This window comes from Schistocerca piceifrons, chromosome X, assembly GCF_021461385.2.
Source record: "Schistocerca piceifrons isolate TAMUIC-IGC-003096 chromosome X, iqSchPice1.1, whole genome shotgun sequence".
Lineage (NCBI taxonomy): Eukaryota > Metazoa > Arthropoda > Insecta > Orthoptera > Acrididae > Schistocerca > Schistocerca piceifrons.
The window spans coordinates 989,637,698-989,650,247 of record NC_060149.1 but is presented as its reverse complement, the minus strand read 5'-3'; positions in this window follow the sequence as shown (position 1 = coordinate 989,650,247).

The window sequence follows — 12,550 nt, the reverse complement described above, 5'->3', positions numbered from 1 at the left end:
TGCCGACTTAAGTACAAGAAGACTGACTCTTCCTACTGTCTATGATTTGATCGAATCCTATGACATTAGTTATAGATTCCGATGCTTCACGTCAGGTTTACTGTATCCCTTGGACCTTCGTATTGGCGACGAAACACAGAAATTGCATGGGAATTAAATAGATAAGGCACAATGCCGACTTAAGTACAAGAAGACTGACTATTCCTACTGTCTATGTTTTGAACCATTACTGTGACACTACTTATAGATTCCGATGCTTCACTTCAGGTTTACTGTATCCCTCTGACCATCGTATTGACAATGAAACACAGAAATTGAATCGGAATTGAGTACGAGAGGCAGAATACAAGAAGATTGACTCTTCTTACTGACTATGTTTGAACCATTCCTGTGACACTAGTTATAGATTCCGATGCTTCACTTCAGCTTTACTGTATCCCTTGGACCCTCTTATTGACGATGAAACACTGAAATTGCATCGGAATTAAATAGAAAAGGCACAATGCCGACTTAAGTCCAAGAACACTGACTCTTCTTACTGACTATGTTAGGAGCCATTCCTGTGACATTAGTTATAGATTCCGATGCTTCATTTCAGGTTTACTGTAACCCTCTGACTTTCGTATTGACGATGAAACACAGTAATCGCATCGGAATTAAATTGAAAAGGGCACAATGCCGACTTAAGTACAAGAAGACTGACTCTTCTTACTGACTATACGTTGATCCATTGCTGTGACAGTAGTTAAAGATTCTGATGTTTCACTTCAGGTTTACTGTATCCCTAGGACCTTCTTCTAGACGATGAAACATAGAAATTGCATCGGAACTAAATACAAATGGCACAATGCCGACTTAAGTACAAGAAGACTGTTTCTTCTTACTGACTATGATTTGAACCATTCCTGTGACACTAGTTACAGATTCCGATGCTTCACTTCAGGTTTCCTGTTTCCCTCTGACCTTCTTATTGACGATGAAACACAGAAATTGCATCGGATATAAATACAAAAGGCACAATGCCGACTTAAGTATAAGAAGGCAGACTCTTCTTACTATGATTTGAACCATTGCTGTGACACTAGTCGTAGATTCCGATGCTTCACTTCAGGTTTACTGTATCCCCCTTACCTTCTTTTTGACGATGAAACACAGAAATTGCATCGGAATTAAATAGAAAAAGCACAATGCCGACTTAAGTACAAGAAGACTGACTCTTCATACTGGCTATGCTTGGAGCCATTCCTGTGACACTAGTTATGGATTCCGATGCTTCAACTCAGGTTTACTGTATCCCTTGGACCTTCTTATTGACCATGAAACACAGGAAATGCATCGGAATTAAACACACAAGGCACAATGCCGACTTAAGTACAAGAAGACTGACTCTTCTCACTGAGTATGTTTTGAACCATTCGTGTGACACTAGTTATAGATTCCGATGATTCATTTCAGGTTTACTGTATCCCTCGGACCTTCGTATTGACGATGAGACACAGAAATTGCATCGGAACTAAATACAAATGGCACAATGCCGACTTAAGTACAAGAAGACTGACTCTTCTCACTGACTATGTTTTGAACCATTCCTGTGACACTAGTTATAGATTCCGATGCTTCACTTCAGGTTTACTGTATCCCTAGGACCTTCTTAATGACGATGAAACACGGAAATTTGAATCGGAACTAAATACAAATGGCACAATGCCGACTTAAGTACAAGAAGACTGACTCTTCTTACTGTCTATGATTTGAACCATTCCTGTGACACTAGTTATAAATTCCGATGCTCCACATCAGGTTTACTGTATCCCTTGGACCTTCTTATTGACCATGAAACACAGGAAATGCATCGGAATTAAACACACAAGGCACAATGCCGACTTAAGTACAAGAAGACTGACTCTTCTCACTGAGTAGGTTTTGATCCATTCGTGTGACACTAGTTATAGATTCCGATGATTCATTTCAGGTTTACTGTATCCCTCGGACCTTCGTATTGACGATGAGACACAGAAATTGCATCGGAACTAAATACAAATGGCACAATGCCGACTTAAGTACAAGAAGACTGACTCTTCTGACTGTCTATGTTTTGAACCATTCCTGTGACACTAGTTATAGATTCCGATGCTCCACATCAGGTTTACTGTATCCCTTGGACCTTCTTATTGACGATGAAACACAGGAATTGCATCGGAATTAAATACAAAAGGCACAATGCCGACTTAAGTACAAGAAGACTGACTCTTCTTACTGACTATGTTTGGATCCATTCCTGTGACAATAGTTATAGATTCCGATGCTTCATTTCAGGTTTACTGTATTTCTCTGACTTTCGTATTGACGATAAAACACAGAAATTGCATCGGAATTAAATTGAAAAGGGCACAATGCTGACTTATGTACAAGAATACTGACTCTTCTTACTGTCTATGTTTTGAACCATTCCTGTGACACTAGTTATAGATTCCGATCCTTTACTTCAGGTTTACTGTATACCTTGGTCCCTCTTATTGACGATGAAACACAGAAATTGCATCGGAATTAAATACAAAAGGCACAGTGAATACTTAAGTACAAGAAGACGGACCCTTCTTACTGTCTATGTTTTGAACCATTCCTGTGACAAAAGTTCTAGATTCCGATGCTTCACTTCAGGTTTACCGTATCCCTCTGACCATCTTATTGACGATGAAACACAGAAATTGAATCGGCATTGAATACAAAAGGCACAATGCCGACTTAAATACAAGAAGATTGACTCTTCTTACTGACTATGATCTGAACCATTCCTGTGACACTAGTTATAGATTCCGATGATTCACTTCAGCTTTACTGTATCGCTTGGACTTTCTTATTGACGATGAAACACTGAAATTGCATCGGAATCAAATAGAAAAGGCACAATGCCGACTTAAGTACAAGAAGACTGACTCTTCTTACTGACTATACGTTGATCCATTGCTGTGACAGTAGTTAAAGATTCTGATGTTTCACTTCAGGTTTACTGTATCCCTAGGACCTTCTTCTAGACGATGAAACACAGAAATTGCATCGGAACTAAATACAAATGGCACAATGCCGACTTAAGTACAAGAAGACTGTTTCTTCTTACTGACTATGATTTGAACCATTCCTGTGACACTAGTTATGGATTCCGATGCTTCAATTCAGGTTTACTGTATCCCTTGGACCTTCTTACTGACGATGAAACACAGAAATTGCATCGGAATTAAATACAAAAGGCACAATGCCGACTTAAGAATAAGAAGGCAGATTCTTCTTACTGACTATGATTTGAACCATTGCAGTGACACTAGTCGTAGATTCCGATGCTTCACTTCAGGTTTACTGTATCCCCCTTACCTTCTTTTTGACGATGAAACACAGAAATTGCATCGGAATTAAATAGAAAAAGCACAATGCCGACTTAAGTACAAGAAGACTGACTCTTCTTACAGACTATATCTTGATCCTTTCCTGTGACAGTAGTTATAGATTCCCATGCTTCACTTCAGGTTTACTGTAACCCTTGGACCCTCTTATTGTTGACGAAACACAGAAATTGTATCGGAATTAAATAGAAAAATCACAATGCCGACTTAAGTACAAGAAGACTACGTCTTCCTACTGTCTACGTTTTGAACCATTCCTGTGACACTAGTTATAGAACCCGATGCTTCACTTCAGGTTTACTATATCCCCCATACCTTCTTTTTGACGATGAAACACAGAAATTGCATTGGAATTAAATTGAAAAAGCACAATGCCGACTTAAGTACAAGAAGACTGACTCTTCTTACAGACTATATCTTGATCCTTTCCTGTGACACTAGTTATAGATTCCGATGCTTTACTTCAGGTTTACTGTATCCCTTGGACCTACTTATTGACGATGAAACACAGAAATTGCATCGGAATTAAATAGAAAAGGCACAATGCCGACTTAAGTACAAGAAGACAGACTCTCCTTAGTGACTATTATTTGCTCCATTCCTGTGACACTAGTTGAAGATTCCGATGCTTCACTTCAGGTTTACTGTAACCCAAGGACCTTCTTATTGACGATGAAACACAAAAATCGCATCGGAACTAAATACAAAAGGCACAATGCCGACTTAAGTACAAGAAGACTGACTGTTCCTACTGTCTACGTTTTGAACGATACCTGTGACATTAGTTATGGATTCCGATGCTTCACTTCAGGTTTACTGTATCCTTTGGACCTTCTTATTGGCGACGAAACACAGAAATTGCATCGGGATGAAATAGAAAAGGCACAATGCCGAGTTAAGTACAAGAAGACTGACTCTTCGTACTGACTATGCTTTGAACCATTCCTGTGACACTAGTTATAGCTTCCGATGCTTCACTTCAGGTTCACTGTATCCCTCTGACTTTCTTATTGACGATGAAACACAGAAATTGCATCGGAATTAAATACAAAAGGCACAATGCCGACTTAAGTACAAGAAGACTGACTCTTCCTACTGTCTATGTTTTGAACGATTCCTGTGACATTAGTTATGGATTCCGATGCTTCACTTCAGGTTTACTGTATCCTTTGGACTTTCTTATTGGCGACGAAACACAGGAATTGCATCGGAATTAAAAAGAAAAGGTACAATGACGACTTAAGTAAAAGAAGTCTGACTCTTCCTACTGTCTATGTTTTGAACCATTCCTGTGACACTAGTTATAGATACCGATGCTTCACTTCAGGTTTACTGTATTCCTCTGAACTTCTTATTGACGATGAAACACAGAAATTGCATCGGAATTAAACAGAAAAGGCACAATGCCGACTTATGTACAGGAAGACTGACTCTTCCTACCGTCTATGTATTGATCCATTCGTGTGACACTAGTTATAGATTCCGATGCTTCACTTCATGTTTACTGTATCCCCCTGACCTTCTTTTTGACGATGAAACACAGAAAATGCATCGGAATTAAATTGAAAAGGTACAATGCATACTTAAGTACAAGAAGAATGACTCTTCCTACTGTCTATGTTTTGAACCATTCCTGTGACACTAGTTATAGATTCCGATGCTTCACTTCAGATTTGCTGTATCATTCTGACCTTCTTTTTGACGATGAGACACAGAAATTGCATCGGAATTAAATAGAAAAGGCTCAATGCTTCCTTAAGTACAAGAAGACTGACTCTTCACACTGACTATGTTTTGAACTATTCCTGTGACACTAGTTATAGATTCCGATGCTTCACATCAGGTTTACTGTATCCCTTGGACCTTCGTATTGACGATGAAACACAGAAATTGCATCGGAATTAAATACAAAAGGCAAATTGCCGACTTAAGTACAAGAAGACTGACTCTTCGTACCAACTATGATTTGAACCATTCCTGTGACACTAGTTATAGATTACGACGATTCACTTCAGGTTTACTGTATCCCTTGGACCTTCGTATTGACGATGAAAACAGAAATTGCATCCAAATTAAATACAAAAGGCACAATGCCGACTTAAGTACAAGAAGACTGACTCTTCTACTGACTATGTGTTGAACCATTCCTGTGACACTAGTTATAGATTCCGATGCTTCATTTCAGGTTTACTGTATTTCTCTGACTTTCGTATTGACGATAAAACACAGAAATTGCATCGGAATTAAATTGAAAAGGGCACAATGCTGACTTATGTACAAGAATACTGACTCTTCTTACTGTCTATGTTTTGAACTATTTCTGTGACACTAGTTATAGATTCCGATCCTTTACTTCAGGTTTATTGTATACCTTGGTCCTTCTTATTGACGATGAAACACAGAAATTGCATCGGAATTAAATACAAAAGGCACAGTGAATACTTAAGTACAAGAAGACGGACCCTTCTTACTGTCTATGTTTTGAACCATTCCTGTGACAAAAGTTCTAGATTCCGATGCTTCACTTCAGGTTTACCGTATCCCTCTGACCATCTTATTGACGATGAAACACAGAAACTGAATCGGCATTGAATACAAAAGGCACAATGCCGACTTAAATACAAGAAGATTGACTCTTCTTACTGACTATGATCTGAACCATTCCTGTGACACTAGTTATAGATTCCGATGATTCACTTCAGCTTTACTGTATCGCTTGGACTTTCATATTGACGATGAAACACTGAAATTGCATCGGAATTAAATAGAAAAGGCACAATGCCGACTTAAGTACAAGAAGACTGACTCTTCTTACTGACTATGTTTAGAGCCATTCCTGTGACACTAGTTATAGATTCCGATGCTTCATTTCAGGTTTACTGTATCCCTTGGACCTTCATATTGACGATGAATCACAGAAATTGCAACGGAATTAAATACAAAAGTCTTAATGCCGACTTAAGTACAAGAAGACTGACTCTTCTTACTGACTACACCTTGATCCATTGCTGTGACAGTAGTTAAAGATTCTGATGTTTCACTTCAGGTTTACTGTATCCCTAGGACCTTCTTCTAGACGATGAAACACAGAAATTGCATCGGAACTAAATACAAATGGCACAATGCAGACTTAAGTACAAGAAGACTGACTCTTTCTACTGTCTATGTTTTGAACGAATCCTGTGACATTAGTTATAGATTCCGATGCTTCACGTCAGGTTTACTGTATCCCTTGGACCCTCTTATTGGCGACGAAACACAGAAATTGTATCGGAATTAAATAGAAAAATCACAATGCCGACTTAAGTACAAGAAGACTACGTCTTCCTACTGTCTATGTTTTGAACCATTCCTGTGACACTAGTTATAGATTCCGATGCTTCACTTCAGGTTTACTGTATCTCCCTTACCTTCTTTTTGACGATGAAACACAGAAATTGCATCGGAATTAAATAGAAAAAGCACAATGCCGACTTAAGTACAAGAAGACAGACTCTCCTTAGGGACTATTATTTGCTCCATACCTGTGACACTAGTTGAAGATTCCGATGCTTCACTTCAGGTTTACTGTAACCCTAGGACCTTCTTATTGACGATGAAACACAGAAATTGCATCGGAACTAAATACAAAAGGCACAATGCCGACTTAAGTACAAAAAGACTGACTGTTCCTACTGTCTACGTTTTGAACGATTCCTGTGACATTAGTTATGGATTCCGATGCTTCACTTCAGGTTTACTGTATCCTTTGGACCTTCTTATCGGCGGCCAAACACAGAAATTGCATCGGGATGAAATAGAAAAGGCACAATGCCGAGTTAAGTACAAGAAGACTGACTCTTCCTACTGTCTATCTTTGAACCATTCCTGTGACACTAGTTATAGCTTCCGATGCTTCACCTCAGGTTCACTGTATCCCTCTGACTTTCTTATTGACGATGAAACACAGAAATTGCATCGGAATTAAATACAAAAGGCACAATGCCGACTTAAGTACAAGAAGACTGACTCTTCTTACTGACTATGCTTTGAACCTTTCCTGTGACACTAGTTATAGATTCCGATGCTTCACTTCAGGTTTACTGTATACCTCTGACTTTCTTATTGACGATGAATACAGATATTGCATGGGATATAAATACAAAAGGCTCAATGCCGACTTAAGTACAAGTAGACTGAATCTTTCCACTTTCTATGTTTGAACCATTCCTGTGACACTAGTTATAGATCCCGATTCTGCGTTTCAGGTTTACTGTATCCCTTGGACCTTCTTATTGACGATGAAACACAGAAATTGCATCGAAACTAAATACAAAATGCACAATGCCGACTTAAGTACAAGAAGACTGACTCTTCCTACTGTCTATGTTTGGAACGATTCCTGTGACATTAGTTATGGATTCCGATGCTTCACTTCAGGTTTACTGTATCCTTTGGACCTTCTTATTGGCGACGAAACACAGGAATTGCATCGGATTTAAAAAGAAAAGGCACAATGACGACTTAAGTACAAGAAGACTGACTCTTACTACTGTCTATGTTTTGAACCATTCCTGTGACACTAGTTATAGATACCGATGCTTCACTTCAGGTTTACTGTATTCCTCTGAACTTCTTATTGACGATGAAACACAGAAATTGCATCGGAATTAAACAGAAAAGGCACAATGCCGACTTATGTACAGGAAGACTGACTCTTCCTACCGTCTATGTATTGATCCATTCGTGTGACACTAGTTATAGATTCCGATGCTTCACTTCATGTTTACTGTATCCCTCAGACCTTCTTATTGACGATGATACATAGAAATTGCATCGGAATGAAATAGAAAAGGCTCAATGCCGACTTAAGTACAAGAAGACTGACTCTTTCTACTATCTATGCTTTGAACCATTCCTGTGACACTAGTTATAGATTCCGATGTCTCACTTCAGGATTACTGTTCCCCCTGACCTTCTTTTTGACGATGAAACACAGAAAATGCATCGGAATTAAATTGAAAAGGTACAATGCATACTTAAGTACAAGAAGAATGACTCTTCCTACTGTCTATGTTTTGAACCATTCCTGTGACACTAGTTATAGATTCCGATGCTTCACTTCAGGTTTGCTGTATCATTCTGACCTTCTTTTTGACGATGAGACACAGAAATTGCATCGGAATTAAATAGAAAAGGCTCAATGCTTCCTTAAGTACAAGAAGACTGACTCTTCACACTGACTATGTTTTGAACTATTCCTGTGACACTAGTTATAGATTCCGATGCTTCACATCAGGTTTACTGTATCCCTTGGACCTTCGTATTGACGATGAAACAGAGAAATTGCATCGGAATTAAATACAAAAGGCAAATTGCCGACTTAAGTACAAGAAGACTGACTCTTCGTACTAACTATGATTTGAACCATTCCTGTGACACTAGTTATAGATTACGACGATTCACTTCAGGTTTACTGTATACCTTGGACCTTCGTATTGACGATGAAAACAGAAATTGCATCCAAATTAAATACAAAAGGCACAATGCCGACTTAAGTACAAGAAGACTGACTCTTCTTACTGACTATGTGTTGAACCATTCCTGTGACACTAGTTATAGATTCCGATGCTTCATTTCAGGTTTACTGTATTTCTCTGACTTTCGTATTGACGATAAAACACAGAAATTGCATCGGAATTAAATTGAAAAGGGCACAATGCTGACTTATGTACAAGAATACTGACTCTTCTTACTGTCTATGTTTTGAACTATTTCTGTGACACTAGTTATAGATTCCGATCCTTTACTTCAGGTTTATTGTATACCTTGGTCCTTCTTATTGACGATGAAACACAGAAATTGCATCGGAATTAAATACAAAAGGCACAGTGAATACTTAAGTACAAGAAGACGGACCCTTCTTACTGTCTATGTTTTGAACCATTCCTGTGACAAAAGTTCTAGATTCCGATGCTTCACTTCAGGTTTACCGTATCCCTCTGACCATCTTATTGACGATGAAACACAGAAATTGAATCGGCATTGAATACAAAAGGCACAATGCCGACTTAAATACAATAAGATTGACTCTTCTTACTGACTATGATCTGAACCATTCCTGTGACACTAGTTATAGATTCCGATGATTCACTTTAGCTTTACTGTATCGCTTGGACTTTCATATTGACGATGAAACACTGAAATTGCATCGGAATTAAATAGAAAAGGCACAATGCCGACTTAAGTACAAGAAGACTGACTCTCCTTAGGGACTATTATTTGCTCCATACCTGTGACACTAGTTGAAGATTCCGATGCTTCACTTCAGGTTTACTGTAACCCTAGGACCTTCTTATTGACGATGAAACACAGAAATTGCATCGGAACTAAATACAAAAGGCACAATGCCGACTTAAGTACAAAAAGACTGACTGTTCCTACTGTCTACGTTTTGAACGATTCCTGTGACATTAGTTATGGATTCCGATGCTTCACTTCAGGTTTACTGTATCCTTTGGACCTTCTTATCGGCGGCCAAACACAGAAATTGCATCGGGATGAAATAGAAAAGGCACAATGCCGAGTTAAGTACAAGAAGACTGACTCTTCCTACTGTCTATCTTTGAACCATTCCTGTGACACTAGTTATAGCTTCCGATGCTTCACCTCAGGTTCACTGTATCCCTCTGACTTTCTTATTGACGATGAAACACAGAAATTGCATCGGAATTAAATACAAAAGGCACAATGCCGACTTAAGTACAAGAAGACTGACTCTTCTTACTGACTATGCTTTGAACCTTTCCTGTGACACTAGTTATAGATTCCGATGCTTCACTTCAGGTTTACTGTATACCTCTGACTTTCTTATTGACGATGAATACAGATATTGCATGGGATATAAATACAAAAGGCTCAATGCCGACTTAAGTACAAGTAGACTGAATCTTTCCACTTTCTATGTTTGAACCATTCCTGTGACACTAGTTATAGATCCCGATTCTGCGTTTCAGGTTTACTGTATCCCTTGGACCTTCTTATTGACGATGAAACACAGAAATTGCATCGAAACTAAATACAAAATGCACAATGCCGACTTAAGTACAAGATGACTGACTCTTCCTACTGTCTATGTTTTGAACGATTCCTGTGACATTAGTTGTGGATTCCGATGCTTCACTTCAGGTTTACTGTATCCTTTGGACCTTCTTATTGGCGACGAAACACAGGAATTGCATCGGATTTAAAAAGAAAAGGCTCAATGACGACTTAAGTACAAGAAGACTGACTCTTACTACTGTCTATGTTTTGAACCATTCCTGTGACACTAGTTATAGATTCCGATGCTTCACTTCAGGTTTACCCTATGCCTAGGACTTTCTTATTGACGATGAATCACAGAAATTGCATCGGAACTAAATGCAAAAGGCACAATGCCGACTTAAGTACAAGAAGACTGACTCTTACTACTGTCTATGTTTTGAACGATTCCTGTGACGTTAGTTATAGATTCCGATGCTTCACTTCAGGTTTACTGGATCATTTGGACCATCTTATAGGCGACGAAATACAGAAATTGCATCGGAATTAAATAGAAAAAGTTCAATGCCGACTTAAGTACAAGAAGACTGACGCTTTCCACTATCTATGATTTGAACCATTCCTGTGACACTAGTTATAGATTCCGATGCTTCACTTCTGGTTTACTGTATCCCTCTGACTATCTTATTGACGATGAAACACAGATATTGCATTGGAATTAAATACAAAAGGCACAATGCCGACTTAAGTACAAGAAGACTGACTCTTCTTACTGTCTATGTTTTGAACCAATCCTGTGACACTAGTTATAGATTCCGATGCTTCACTTCAGGTTTACTGGATCCGTTGCACCTTCTTATTGACGATTAAACACAGAAATTGCATCGGAATTAAATACAAAAGGCACAATGCCGACTTAAGTACAAGAAGACTGACCCTTCTTACTGTCTATGTTGTGAACCATTCCTGTGACACTAGTTATAGATTCCGATGCTTCACTTCAGTGTTACTTTATTAATCTGACCTTCTTATTGACGATGAAACACAGAAATTGCATCGGAATTAAATACAAAAGGCACAATGCCGACTTAAGTACAAGAAGACTGACTCTTCTTACTGTCTATGTTTTGAACCATTCCTGTGACACTAGTTATAGATTCCGATGCTTCACTTCAGGTTCACTGTATCGTTCTGACCTTCTTATTGACGATGAAACACAGAAATTGCATCGGAATTAAATACAAAAGGCACAATGCCGACTTAAGTACAAGAAGACTGACCCTCCTTACTGCCTATGTTTTGAACCATTCCTGTGACAGTAGTTATAGGTTCCGATGCTTCACTTCAGGTTTACTGTATCCCTCTGACCTTCTTCATGACGATGAAACACAGATATTGCATCGGAAGTAAATAGAAAAGGCACGATGCCGACTTAAGTACAAGAAGTCTGACTCTTTTACTGACTACGTTTTGTACCATTCCTGTGACACTAGTTATATGTTCCGATGCTTCACTTCTGGTTTACTGTATCCCTCTGACCTTCTTATTGACGATGAAACACAGAAATTGCATCGAAATTAAATAGAGAAGGCACAATGACGACTTAAGTACAAGAAGACTGACTCTTACTACTGTCTATGTTTTGAACCATTCCTGTGACACTAGTTATAGATTCCGATGCTTCACTTCAGGTTTACTGTATCCCTTGGACCTTCTTGTTGACGATGAAACACAGAAATTGCATCGGAATTAAATAGAAGAGGCACAATGCCGACTTAAGTACAAGAAGATCGACTCTTGTTACTGTCTATGTTTTGAACCACTCCTGTGACGCTAGTTACAGATTCCGATGCTTCACATCAGGGTTACTGTATTAATCTGACCTTCTTATTGACGATGAAACACAGAAATTGCATTGGAATTAAATAGAAAAGGCACAATGCCGACTTAAGTACAAGAAGACTGACTCTTCCTACCGTCTATGTTTTGAACCATTCCTGTGACACTAGTATAGATTCCGATGCTTCACTTCAGGTTTACCCTATCCCTAGGACCTTCTTATTGACGATGAAGCACAGAAATTGCAACGGAACTAAATACAAAAGGCACAATGCCGACTTAAGTACAAG